The sequence below is a fragment of the Xenopus tropicalis genome, chromosome 8, assembly GCF_000004195.4.
Source record: "Xenopus tropicalis strain Nigerian chromosome 8, UCB_Xtro_10.0, whole genome shotgun sequence".
Classification (NCBI taxonomy): Eukaryota; Metazoa; Chordata; class Amphibia; order Anura; family Pipidae; genus Xenopus; species Xenopus tropicalis.
Window position 1 is genome coordinate 118,384,379 of NC_030684.2, and position 13,765 is coordinate 118,398,143.

The 13,765-nt window shown below is 43.7% G+C and overlaps 6 non-coding genes and 1 pseudogene across 6 annotated transcripts; 4 read left to right on the forward strand and 3 right to left on the reverse strand.

Annotated features, from left to right (window-relative positions):
- Positions 1-3,097: 3,097 nt before the first annotated feature.
- Positions 3,098-3,292, reverse strand: LOC116407300. Its single transcript, XR_004220259.1, has one exon. It is a non-coding gene; the product is annotated as a U2 spliceosomal RNA (small nuclear RNA).
- Positions 3,293-3,800: 508 nt separating this feature from the next.
- Positions 3,801-3,991, reverse strand: LOC116407289. The gene has a single exon (XR_004220249.1). It is a non-coding gene; the product is annotated as a U2 spliceosomal RNA (small nuclear RNA).
- A 506-nt stretch (positions 3,992-4,497) lies between these two features.
- Positions 4,498-4,667, reverse strand: LOC116407357 (annotated as a pseudogene).
- A 2,731-nt stretch (positions 4,668-7,398) lies between these two features.
- Positions 7,399-7,583, forward strand: LOC116407350. The gene has a single exon (XR_004220290.1). It is a non-coding gene; the product is annotated as a U2 spliceosomal RNA (small nuclear RNA).
- A 510-nt stretch (positions 7,584-8,093) lies between these two features.
- LOC116407264 lies at positions 8,094-8,283 on the forward strand. Its single transcript, XR_004220225.1, has one exon. It is a non-coding gene; the product is annotated as a U2 spliceosomal RNA (small nuclear RNA).
- A 510-nt stretch (positions 8,284-8,793) lies between these two features.
- Positions 8,794-8,984, forward strand: LOC116407284. Its single transcript, XR_004220244.1, has one exon. It is a non-coding gene; the product is annotated as a U2 spliceosomal RNA (small nuclear RNA).
- Positions 8,985-9,498: 514 nt separating this feature from the next.
- Positions 9,499-9,688, forward strand: LOC116407288. Its single transcript, XR_004220248.1, has one exon. It is a non-coding gene; the product is annotated as a U2 spliceosomal RNA (small nuclear RNA).
- Positions 9,689-13,765: the final 4,077 nt, after the last annotated feature.

Sequence of the window (13,765 nt, forward strand, 5' to 3'; positions counted from 1 at the left end):
TAAACCATCGTTATCCTAGTTCTCTAAAAGCCAACATTCCTTGTAACGAGAATTTAAAAGCTTAAAATGACTCCATTCTTTTTTCTTTTTCTTTATACCATTCCTTATAAAAAATAATTTACATTCATTTTTAACCCAATCCCACCATACACTCTTAGAAACAAATGTCTCTTTCATACTTTTCAAAAATTTATATTTATTTTCAAACAATTCACATATCCTTGCATCCTCTAACAATAAATAGTTCAACTTCCAAGGCCTTCTTGCTGTACTTGTATATTTTCTGCACCCATTGACACACACCAATATTTATGGTCAGAAAATCCACTAATTATTAACTCAAAATCATGTATTTGAAATTCATTTGAACAAAAAACAAAAATCTATTCTGGATTGACTATTTTTATTTGCCCAAGTAAAACCACTTTTATCTCCGTGTTTTAACCTCCATGCATCTTTTAGATCAAAATCTTTTATCAATTTTTTAAGAACAACAGAAGATTTATCTAATTTATTACTTCCAATCCTATCTTCCCTTCTATTATGCAATTAAAATCCCCCAGCACAATAATAGGCTCTGAACCACCAAAAAATAACTAATTTTCTCAAATAACTTAATTCTATCATTTTTACCTGTATTCCCATAGACACACATAATTTTGACTTTAAAACCCCCAAAACAACCCTTAACACAAAAAGCTCTACTGGCTCGATTTCAAAATAACTTTCAAAAACAAAAGAATCACCTTTAATTAATAATCCTATACCGGAGTTTTTTATATTATTTCCCCTGAAAAAAAAGAAGGTCCCCATTTCCAAGAATCTGATAGCAACTTATAATTTTTACAAAACTCAATGCCACACTCTTGCATACAAAAAAATCGGTATTTAATGTGGCCACAAAATCAAAAATTCCATTTCTTCTACCTATATTCTTGATGCTTCTCCACATTCAGGGACCCACACTTTTATAAGCATCAAAAGGAAGAATTAAGGGGAAAGCAAAAAAAGGAAGGAAAAAAAACAAAAACTAAAAAACACAAGGTCAAAAATCAGTCAAAATTACCAAAAACACAAAAAGGAAGTAAATCACCCCGGGTCATTCTTACTTCCTTCGGGAAAACAGTCAGGAGTCGCACTCAAGCGACTCAAGCCTCTGTCCACTCTTGCCGAGAATTCGCTTTCACTAACAGGAGAGAAGACACTTAGATCCATACTGTCTATTGTCCACACACCTTCTTCTTCTTCCACCACTTCTATTTGATCTTCTTCTCTTTCTCCTTCTTCTCTCTCCATCACTACACCCTCCACTTCTTTCTTCCACATTTTCTTTCCCGACGATCTTTTCTTTTTTCGATCTCTTTTTCGACAATTCTTTTCTTCCTCTGCATTCTCCTCCTCTCCTTCTTCCTCACTTCTTATCTCACTCTCCTCATCCGAGAAAAACACCTTCGGTCCTTCGTTTCTTCCTTTTTGTCACCCTCTGGTCATTTTTTTTGCCTTTTTCCCTTCCAGTATGGGTTAATTTTTGGCTTACCACTGGGCGTGCTTCATTTTCGACTGGGTTCTGTTCCACCCTCACACTTCTTTGGGGTACTTGGTTCTTATTTTCTTTCCCAGCAGGAATCTTTTTTTACTTTACTGGCAATGAAGATTTAGTGCAGTTCATTATATGGTGCCCTTCTACATCACAAATGGAACATCTGGGAATTATCTTGCATTCCTCATCATCATGGCCCATACCAGCACAAACTCGGCACACCAAACCAACTGTACAGCTGTTTGACATATGACCAAAATCATTACATTTCCAACAAAAAGTCGGCATACCTGAGTACTTCAGAAATCCTCGGTTTCCCTCTCAAGCTGATGGTCTGAATTGGGTGGTCCAGTCCATCTTCAGATGAGTTATCATACCTCAGCTTGACTCTGAACAGCTTTTTACCGGTCCAGATCCTGTACTCATTAAGAACATCTTTTACATACTCTGCCTCCTCAAAAATCATTTTCATATACTCCAGAACCTCTTTAGTGGGAACATAAGTATTATACATTGAGACAGTAACCATTCTCACATTATCTGATGCTTAAAGCTTACCTTACATCCAGAAAACTTTTCATCTTGCTGCTTTCCATAAAAACTTTACGGAAATCATGGTATTTCACTGTCTCATGAAACACAAGCTCATAGATTCCCCTGTTGTAATATTCCGGTAGGCAAAACAAATCCTTTGGCGTAATTCACACATTCTTTCAGCAGAGTTTCCACCACAAAAAAACAATCCAGCAGCTCCACGATGTTCTTCTGGTATCTCCACAACAGCTGTATTCTTGTATCTGGTTTGTAGATCCGATGGTGTTCCAAATAAATCCTCCATCTTCTTGAAGGAAGCTACCCTTCACCACACAAGGTGGATCCCGGGCACTTCAAATTGATCCCTCCTCAAAACTTAAAACGGTTTCCTCCCAATAGCAGCAGCTGGCTTAAGACTCCGGTAGGAGCCGATGCCAGAAGGCCGAGAATCAAGCGTTTCAGTCACACTTTCAGCAAAAATCCAATGGATCTTTTGCCAAAAGGCCGAGAAGCGATAACCCGAATTGCGCACGCACCGACGGGCCCAGATCCTCGCTTGCTCTACCTCCATGGGGAGAGAGAGGGGCCATAACGCTTCCTCCTGCACCTACACTATCCTCCCCCCAAAACCCCAACCCCCACCTCACACACAAGCCCCCACATTACAGCATCTCGGATATCTCTACAGCCCTTCTCTGGCTCTGGTCTCTTTGCGGGCTGCAGCCGACGACCACTCAGCACCGCAACAGCAACTTCACCACTCTCCCAGAAGCCAACATTTACATAGCCCCGCCTCTTTCTGGCGCACACAATCAAGCACACAACGAGCTCCTGCAACGAGTCCCGGCTGAAAGGGCATCACACCAAACAACGGGCGGATGACGACATTACAGCAAACTGTCTCCTGCAAAGTCTTGCAAAGTTCTTTTTTCCCCTTCCTTGGGCTGCTTGTTGCTGTGTTCTTTGCACTTGTTGTGCTGCTGCTGCAGATTCGAGCTTGTTCTGATTTTTCAAACTGGATAAGAGAGGTGCACGCGTCCTGGAGGTACTGCAATACCAGGTCGATGCGTGGAGTGGACAGAGCAAGCTCTTCTTCTCCTACTCTCCCTGTTCCAAAAATCCATTTAATATATGGTCCCCAGATAGGGGACGTATACAATATTAAACTGATAAGAACAGATACTACACTTGATCTTAGCCAAAAGGCCGAGAAGCGATAACCCGAATTGCGCACGCACCGACGGGCCCAGATCCTCGCTTGCTCTACCTCCATGGGGAGAGAGAGGGGCCATAACGCTTCCTCCTGCACCTACACTATCCTCCCCCCAAAACCCCAACCCCCACCTCACACACAAGCCCCCACATTACAGCATCTCGGATATCTTCTACAGCCCTTCTCTGGCTCTGGTCTCTTTGCGGCTGCAGCCGACGACCACTCAGCACCGCAACAGCAACTTCACCACTCTCCCAGAAGCCAACATTTACATAGCCCCGCCTCTTTCTGGCGCACACAATCAAGCACACAACGAGCTCCTGCAACGAGTCCCGGCTGAAAGGGCATCACACCAAACAACGGGCGGATGACGACATTAACAGCAAACTGTCTCCTGCAAAGTCTTGCAAAGTTCTTTTTTCCCTTCCTTGGGCTGCTTGTTGCTGCTGTTTCTTTGCACTTGTTGTGCTGCTGCTGCAGATTCGACTTGTTCTGATTTTTCAAACTGGATAAGAGAGGTGCACCGGTCCTGGAGGTACTGCAATACACAGGTCGATGCGTGGAGTGGACAGAGCAAGCTCTTCTTCCATCTCCCTGTTCCAAAAATCCATTTAAATATTGGCCCCAGATAGGGGACGTATCAGATATTAAACTGATAAGAACAGATACTACACTTGATCTTAGCCAAAAGGCCGAGAAGCATAACCCGAATTGCGCACGCACCGACGGGCCCAGATCCTCGCTTGCTCTACCCCATGGGAGAGAGAGGGGCCATAACGCTTCCTCCTGCACCTACACTTCCTCCCCCCAAAACCCCAACCCCCACCTCACACACAAGCCCCCACATTACAGCATCTCGGATATCTTCTACAGCCCTTCTCTGGCTCTGGTCTCTTTGCGGGCTGCAGCCGACGACCACTCAGCACCGCAACAGCAACTTCACCACTCTCCCAGAAGCCAACATTTACATAGCCCCGCCTCTTTCTGGCGCACACAATCAAGCACACAACGAGCTCCTGCAACGAGTCCCGGCTGAAAGGGCATCACACCAAACAACGGGCGGATGACGACATTAACAGCAAACTGTCTCCTGCAAAGTCTTGCAAAGTTCTTTTTCCCCTTCCTTGGGCTGCTTGTTGCTGCTGTTTCTTTGCACTTGTTGTGCTGCTGCTGCAGATTCGAGCTTGTTCTGATTTTTCAAACTGGATAAGAGAGGTGCACCGTCCTGGAGGTACTGCAATACCAGGTCGATGCGTGGAGTGGACAGAGCAAGCTCTTCTTCCATCTCCCTGTTCCAAAAATCCATTTAATATATGGTCCCCAGATAGGGGACGTATCAGATATTAAACTGATAAGAACAGATTTTTTTTTTTTTTTTTTTTTTTTTTTTTTTCTTTTTTTTTTTTTTAAATCCCTTTCAGTTTGAGTTTCTTTCATAAGAAAAATTTCCATTTACAAACAAAAATGAAAAAATCAAGAAAGAAACTATGACACATCATAAAGGAAAAAGAAAATATTCTTAGAAAAATTTTTTAAGAAAATTTTATACCCAGTCTTTAATTTTCCATTCATTCATGGCAAGACATTCCAAATTTTTTTCTTATCAACTAAATACAAAATATATAGATTACTTAGGCAAATTTTATACAGTCGGTTATAGTTACTCATCCCTTCTTAAAACTAAAATATTTCTACACTTCCAAATAGCTTCTTTGTTACATTAATAATTTGCCAGGCCTTGATAGCATCCCGCATTTTTACATTTTTAAGTTCAGTCCAAAAAAAACTTGCTCATAACCTAAAAACTCAAGCTCTCCTACATATTTTAAAAACCTCTCATTCTTCTCCCACACCATTCTTGAGAAACTACAATTCCAGAAGACATGCATTACCGTTTCATCATATACACAACCATTTCTGGGACATTTGGGTTATTTAATAAACCTCTTAAGTACTGGAAGTTCCTTACTGGCAAGCAATCATGAACTACTGCCCATGCCAAATCCTTTTGAACTATTGTAAGATTTTTATTCAAGTACCATATTCCAGATGTTTTTAGAAACTTTAGCGTTAAATTTTTCAACCGGGTATATTAATCATTTTTTTTAAAACTTTTTAACTATTTGTTTTGCGTTTACAAGGCTCAGTAAAATCAAATGTATTTAAATTATATTTTTCTCACTATTTTCTCTAAAATCACAAAACCTACTGTTTTAAAAGCGCGCGGTTTATTTAAATCAATTCCCAACCATTTATATTTATTAAAAACCAACCTCCCGCTATATTTTATAAAATTGCGACAACATGTACTCCTCTATGAATCCCTTAATGTCATTCGGGATGCTATATGGTATTCTAATGACCGAAAACAAAAACTTGCAATTTTATCTCTTGATTTTGAAAAAAGCAATTTGATCGTGTCTCGCTGAATACCTTTTTTAAAAGTTTTAAGAAAATGCATTGCCTGATTTTATATTGTAAATGGTATTAAGGTTTTATATTAATTCTTGTTTTAGTAGCCAAATTTCTATTAACGGGTTTTAACAGAAAATGTGTTTTTAAAATCCGGGTTAAGCAAGGTTGTCTCTGTCCCATTCCTTTTTATTTGTGCAATTGAACCCCTTTTTAATCCTTTTAAGAAATGACAAAATCATCAGAGGTGTTCCCGTTCCTGGAGGAGGTGGCGTCAGGTAAAAGTGCTGAGCTATATGGACGATGTCACCCTCCTGTGCACAACTGCCTACTCTTTAAAAAGAGCTTTATTGCACATTTCAGGTTTTTGTGGAGCCTCTGGGTTCAAACTTAATTTGCACAAATGTGATTGTCTCGGTATTGGTGTTTTTGATAATGTCTGTTGCCCCTGAAGTTATAAAATGCAACATAACCAAATAAAGATTTTAGGGGTGATTTTTAATGCGAACAAAGGTGATCTTAACTGGGACATTGTTTTTAACTCTGTTTAGAAAAGAAGACATGTAATGTGGAACTTGAGAGATTTAACCATGGAGGGCAAAGTTTTAATCATTAAATGTTTTTACTTCCTATTATGCTGCATATTGCCCTGGTTTTTCCCCTTCCTCTTTGTACATTAAGAGACTAACAAGAGTGTGTTTTAAGTTCCTATGGGGTTCTAAAATGGACTCAAAAAGAGATCGTATGTACAAAGAGTAAACAATGTGGGGGTAAAGATGTTCCCAATCTTCTTTTATTCTTTTTTGTCAAATTCTTCTGTTTTTGTTTTAAACTTTTTAACACTGGATGGCAATTTTTAGTTGTTTTTTTAAAAATATGCTGGCAGGTATGGTTTTTAAGCCCTGGTTCAGGGTTCCGCTAAATACTCCTGGTGCTTTATGTCCCCAAAACACTATGTTGGTTTTAGAAAAGGCTGTAAGACTGTTCGCCTAAAAGAAAATTGAACCGGAAGTGTTGGGGGACCAAAGAAAGGTTACAAAAATACTAAGACATGATGATGTGGTCTTGACAGTGTCCAACTTCTCTGAGGCAAGATCCAAACAGGTATGGCGAAATGTCTTTTGGAAAGTTCCCTAGCCAATGTTCACAAGGATCTTGCCTGGGCTATTCTTGTCCACCAATGCTCCCTACACGGGAAGTTTCAACACCGAAGAGGCTTGGTGGGCAGAGGTAAATGCCCTAGAGAAAACATGTTGTATATAGATGAAACTATTTTACACTTGTTTTGGAACTGTCCTATGCACAGGAGTTATGGAAATCTGTTGGTCCGCTTTTTAAACATATTGGTGGTTTTAAAAGATTTTAATTCATTTTTATGTTTTATATGGACTTTTTACCTGTACATTCTGTAAAACAATATGAAATCTGTTGGATGATTTTAAAACTGTTTTAAAAATGCCATCTGGAAAGTAAGGAACATTTTGCTTTTTAACATGATTTTATTTCTGTAAATGATTGTATAAAGATTGCACTAAGCGAAATGTATATTTATTACTTAAGGGATAAAAAAATTACTTGGGAAAATGAAGCATGTCAATGTGGGGTCTGGCATCTTGGAACATTTTATTGTAATTTTACCCTTTTTATGTAACTCCTTGCTTTTATTCTGTACCCTTGCACATAATGGTGACCTTTAAATTTTGGTTTTAAATAAACATTTGTTGAAACCTTATCTGTTCTTATCAGTTTAATATCTGATACGTCCCCTATCTGGGGACCATATATTAAATGGTTTTTTGGAACAGGGAGATGGAAGAAGAGCTTGCTCTGTCCACTCCACGCATCGACTGGTATTGCAGTACCTCCAGGACCGGTGCACCTCTCTTATCCAGTTTGAAAAATCAGAACAAGCTCGAATCTGCAGCAGCAGCACAACAAGTGCAAAGAAACAGCAGCAACAAGCAGCCCAAGGAAGGGGAAAAAAGAACTTTGCAGAACTTTGCAGGAGACAGTTTGCTGTTAATGTCGTCATCGCGCCCGTTGTTTGGTGTGATGCCCTTTCAGCCGGGACTCGTTGCAGGAGCTCGTTGTGTGCTTGATTGTGTGCGCCAGAAAGAGGCGGGCTATGTAAATGTTGGCTTCTGGGAGAGTGGTGAAGTTGCTGTTGCGGTGCTGAGTGGTCGTCGGCTGCAGCCCGCAAAGAGACCAGAGCCAGAGAAGGGCTGTAGAAGATATCCGAGATGCTGTAATGTGGGGGCTTGTGTGTGAGGTGGGGGTTGGGGTTTGGGGGGAGGATAGTGTAGGTGCAGGAGGAAGCGTTATGGCCCCTCTCTCTCCCCATGGAGGTAGAGCAAGCGAGGATCTGGGCCCGTCGGTGCGTGCGCAATTCGGGTTATCGCTTCTCGGCCTTTTGGCTAAGATCAAGTGTAGTATCTGTTCTTATCAGTTTAATATCTGATACGTCCCCTATCTGGGGACATATATTAAATGGATTTTTGGAACAGGGAGATGGAAGAAGAGCTTGCTCGTCCACCTCAACGCATCGACCTGGTATTGCAGTACCTCCAGGACCGGTGCACCTCTCTTATCCAGTTTGAAAAATCAGAACAAGCTCGAATCTGCAGCAGCAGCACAACAAGTGCAAAGAAACAGGCCAACAAGCAGCCCAAGGAAGGGGAAAAAGAACTTTGCAAAGACTTTGCAGGAGACAGTTTGCTGTTAATGTCGTCATCCGCCCGTTGTTTGGTGTGATGCCCTTTCGGCCGGGACTCGTTGCAGGAGCTCGTTGTGTGCTTGATGTGTGTGCGCCAGAAAGAGGCGGGGCTATGTAAATGTTGGCTTCTGGGAGAGTGGTGAAGTTGCTGTTGCGGTGCTGAGTGGTCGTCGGCTGCAGCCCGCAAAGAGACCAGAGCCAGAGAAGGGCTGTAGAAGATATCCGAGATGCTGTAATGTGGGGGCTTGTGTGTGAGGTGGGGGTTGGGGTTTTGGGGGGAGGATGTGTAGGTGCAGGAGGAAGCGTTATGGCCCCTCTCTCTCCCCATGGAGGTAGAGCAAGCGAGGATCTGGGCCCGTCGGTGCGTGCGCAATTCGGGTTATCGCTTCTCGGCCTTTTGCGTAAGATCAAGTGTAGTATCTGTTCTTATCAGTTTAATATCTGATACGTCCCCTATCTGGGGACCATATATTAAATGGATTTTTGGAACAGGGAGATGGAAGAAGAGCTTGCTCTGTCCACTCCACGCATCGACCTGGTATTGCAGTACCTCCAGGACCGGTGCACCTCTCTTATCCAGTTTGAAAAATCAGAACAAGCTCGAATCTGCAGCAGCAGCACAACAAGTGCAAAGAAACAGCAGCAACAAGCAGCCCAAGGAAGGGGAAAAAGAAAACTTTGCAAGACTTTGCAGGAGACAGTTTGCTGTTAATGTCGTCATCCCGCCGTTGTTTGGTGTGATGTGCCCTTTCAGCCGGGACTCGTTGCAGGAGCTCGTTGTGTGCTTGATTGTGTGCGCCAGAAAGAGGCGGGGCTATGTAAATGTTGGCTTCTGGAGAAGTGGTGAAGTTGCTGTTTGCGGTGCTGAGTGGTCGTCGGCTGCAGCCCGCAAAGAGACCAGAGCCAGAGAAGGGCTGTAGAAGATATCCGAGATGCTGTAATGTGGGGGCTTGTGTGTGAGGTGGGGGTTGGGGTTTTGGGGGGAGGATAGTGTAGGTGCAGGAGGAGCGTTATGGCCCCTCTCTCTCCCCATGGAGGTAGAGCAAGCGAGGATCTGGGCCCGTCGGTGCGTGCGCAATTCGGGTTATCGCTTCTCGCGCTTTTGGCTAAGATCAAGTGTAGTATCTGTTCTTATCAGTTTAATATCTGATACGTCCCCTATCTGGGGACCATATATTAAATGGATTTTTGGAACAGGGAGATGGAAGAAGAGCTTGCTCTGTCCCTCCACGCATCGACCTGGTATTGCAGTACCTCCAGGACCGGTGCACCTCTCTTATCCAGTTTGAAAAATCAAGAACAAGCTCGAATCTGCAGCAGCAGCACAACAAGTGCAAAGAAACAGCAGCCGCCATGGTTCTTCCCGGAACCCCACACACCTGATCGGGATGGATTAAAACATTTAAAAATGGCTTAACACGTAAAGAAATTAATTTTGCCATGACTTTGTAATCGACATTCAACAAGGTAATAGGTCTAAAATTCTCAAGTCTCTCTCTGTCCCCTTTTTTAAAAAGCAAAGATACGATGCCCCTCCTCCATGAGGGGGTAAAACATCAACCTTAAAAGCTTCTTGATACAATAAAAACAAATCATCTTTTAAAATATCCCAAAACCGTAAATAAAATTCAATCGGCAGACCATCTTCGCCAGGGGCTTTCCCAGATGAAAAACTTTTAAAAACCGTAAAAAGTTCTTCCAAAGTAAAATCATGGGTTAAAACCTCCTGATCTAAAACACTTAAATTAGGCTCTAAAACATTAAGACAGTCATTTAAAAGGGATTCGTCAATACATTTCTCATTAAAAAGGAGTTGATAAAAATTAAAAGCAGTATTTAAAATATCAGTCATAGAAGTAGCACCGTTCAAAGATAAAATAGGGTCTCTTTTCTCCCGGATTTTCTTAAAAAAGAATCTGGAGCACTTTTCGCCTTCTTCTAAGTGCTTTACATGGGAGTTAAAAATGATTTCTTTACCCTTTTGTTCTAGGCACTTCTTAATTTCTGCTTTTAAAACCAACAAATCATTATCAACATCCACATCAACATCACGTAATTTAAAAAGAGTTTGCATCCGCGTATTTAAAACATAAAACCATTGTTTTTTCTTTTTAGCAACCATCTTACCTGCCTTAATAAAAAAATCTCTTATTTTGGGTTTAGTGCCCTCCCACCAACATAGCATTGAACTGTGGGGATCGCGAGTCAACTGCCACTGTCGGTAGGTCCGCACAAACCGCTTACAGATCTGGTCATCTTCGAGAGTTGTACATTTAGCCTCCAAAGCCCTTTATCCACTTTCTTTTCCCCTAAAATATTGACCTGGGAAAAGTAAAAGTTTGTGGTCTGAAAACACATTGTCTAAAAGAATGCATTTAAAAGGGTTAAAAAGGTCAGATAAAACATAAAATCAATTCTCGAAGAAATTCTGCCATTCGACCAAGTAAAACCAGGATCTGTATGAGATAAAACCTTTCCAAACATCTTTAAGGTTAAAATCATCAGTAAAATTTTGTAGCAGATAAGAGGTTCTATCCTTACGGTTAGGGTCACCCCCCTGCCTTTTTTCACCAACCCTAATACAATTGAAATCACCGCCCACAAGCAGAGGAGTAGACCCTACGCAAAACAATGGTACAAGTTCTAAAAGTTCGGCCCTTTCTTGCTTATCGGCCGAGGCATACACATTTAAAACGCGGAAATAAAATCCATTAAAACATAAATGGATTAAAATAGCTCTGCCGGGCTCTATTTCGGTCACAGTCTGAATCGTAATATTAGAGCCACGGCATAATAAACCTACCCCAGCAGTTTTGTTCTCATTTGACCCAGACCAAACGGATGGGCCCCAGTTCCAGTCTTTCTTTAAAAAACTGTAGTCCATAGCATTGTCAATTCCGCACTCCTGTAATAAGCAAAGATCAAAGTCCAGAGTCTCAAGGTATGAAAATAAAGCGGCTCTGCGAGCAGAACCCTTTAAAGATCTCACATTGAGAGATGCAATCTTAAGGCAGTTCATCTTAGCAGTTTACGTGGGTGTATCCTCCATCTCGGATTCCGATCCTTCTCCACCAGAGATTCCCAGCGATTCCACATCTCCTTCCCCAGGAGACCCGAACTCACCGATATTGACCGGGTCCGACGCGGACGTGTATCTCACCTCCGTTCGAGCCCTGACTTCTCCCTCACTGGAGTTGGATCCAACCGACGTACGCCTTCGGATTTCCACACCATCGCCACGCAATCTTTTCTCCGCAGGACGACTGCCACCTCCGATCGCACTCTCAGAAGAACAAGAAGGGGTTTCGCTAACCGTCACGCTCATATCTCTGGGAAGACCCGAGCCAGACCGCTCTGTCTCAGAATCTCCCGAAGTATCAGTCTGCCTGTCGGCAGACCTGGCAGCCCTCTTGTTCTTCTTCCCGTGATGAACAACTTGGTAACCCTCTGGATCTCTGCTTTTTTTAAGGGTATCAGGAACCATCTTTACAGGACTGACCACCGGCATGGGTCATCAGCCTTTGCTCCGGTTCCCTTAACGATCCCCTACGGCTCGCAACTTGGCCTCCCTTTGCAGCATCCACTGCCCTAGGGGCAATGAAATCCTGCTTGGGTGCCACTCTGCACGAATCTGCAACTTTGCTATGGACTATAGCAGACACAGTCCGTCCTTGCTCTGAACTGGAGACCGACTTTCTCCGGGCGCCAAAGACCGCAACAGAGGGCTCCTCAACAGGAGGCACCCCCTTGGGTCCTGTCGGTTTTCCGTCAGACTTACCCGACTCGTGTCTGCTTGGGACCGTCCTCGCTGGGCCAGCTACCGCCGCTGGCCTTTGCTCGGATCCCGAAGGAACTAGAGGCATCGCAGCCTTTTCCGCATAGGTCGCCTTCTTTTTGGCCCTGCTGGGGCAGTCTTTGTATATGTGGCCGGCCTGGCCACACAAATTGCAAAGCACCTGCATTCGGCATGCAGATGCTATATGACCCGGTTGCCCGCATTTGTTACACCGGATCATGCGCTCTTCAGGACACGCGTCCTGTGTATGCCCAAACAAAAGGCAGTTACGACAGAAGAGAGGCATCCCCGAATAAAATAGGTAGCCCCTACTTCTGCCAATAAGGAAATTCGAAGGCGGGCGCTTAAAACCACCGATGCCTTCAGCATCCCGCCGGAACTTAACAAAGAATTTCCTTTTCCCGTTCCAGAAGTTTGCTGCATTCTTCACCTTATGTGAAAAACGCACTTCGGAACAGTAGCGTTCGAGAAAGGTGACTACTTCCGACGTATCGATATGAGGATTGTACAAATGGATAACCAAAGGCACATCCTCGTCACCGTAAAGCAAACAGAATTTCAGGCCGTCGAGCCTTCCATCCTGTAGATCTTTATTAGAAATTACTGCATAGATGTTCTCGCAGCAGGCTTGAGTGGTGCAGGTGATGGTATACACCCCTCGCCGTTCCTGGTCCTGAAGACAAAGAATATCTTCACTCCTGAGGCGGAGTATCCCAAACAGAACCTCCTGGACGATGAATTTCAGGTCCTTCTGTGGGCGATGTTTCTCCTCCACCTCGATACGGAAGGTATTCCTGATGCGAGTTTCCCCAGGTGGAAACTCGAAGAAAACCGGCATCTTGGAAGCTCCTTGACACCGTCGAGTCTAAAACCTACCTGCAAACAACCTGTCACTTCCACCAAAAGGGTCACTTCCTTGTTATCCGGGATTGGCCCCTTACCCAAAAGCAGCACGGGACTGAAGCTTTTAAGAAAAAACGATGTCCCGAGGCCAAGCAAGGGGGGTACCCAGATACCAAGACTGAGGTTTGACGCCCAGCCAAGGCCAAGTGGTGACCAATCAGCTTCCGCAAGCAAGATGGCACAAAATAGGTCTTACCTCTAGGCCGCACGCTACCGTCCGCCTGTCGATCGCAACTCGTTACCCTCAGAAACACTCACCGCCCAATAGCAGCAAGGGGCTTAAGTCTCCGAAGAGACGATGCCCCTAGGCCGAGCGGCGAGGGAACTTGGATACCCCCTGGCTAATCTCTCCTGTAGCAAGCTACACTTGATCTTAGCCAAGAGGCCGAGAAGCGATAACCCGAATTGCGCACGCACCGACGGGCCCAGATCCTCGCTTGCTCTACCTCCATGGGGAGAGAGAGGGGCCATAACGCTTCCTCCTGCACCTACACTATCCTCCCCCCAAAACCCCAACCCCCACCTCACACACAAGCCCCCACATTACAGCATCTCGGATATCTTCTACAGCCCTTCTCTGGCTCTGGTCTCTTTGCGGGCTGCAGCCGACGACCACTCAGCACCGCAACAGCAACTTCACCACTCTCCCAGAAG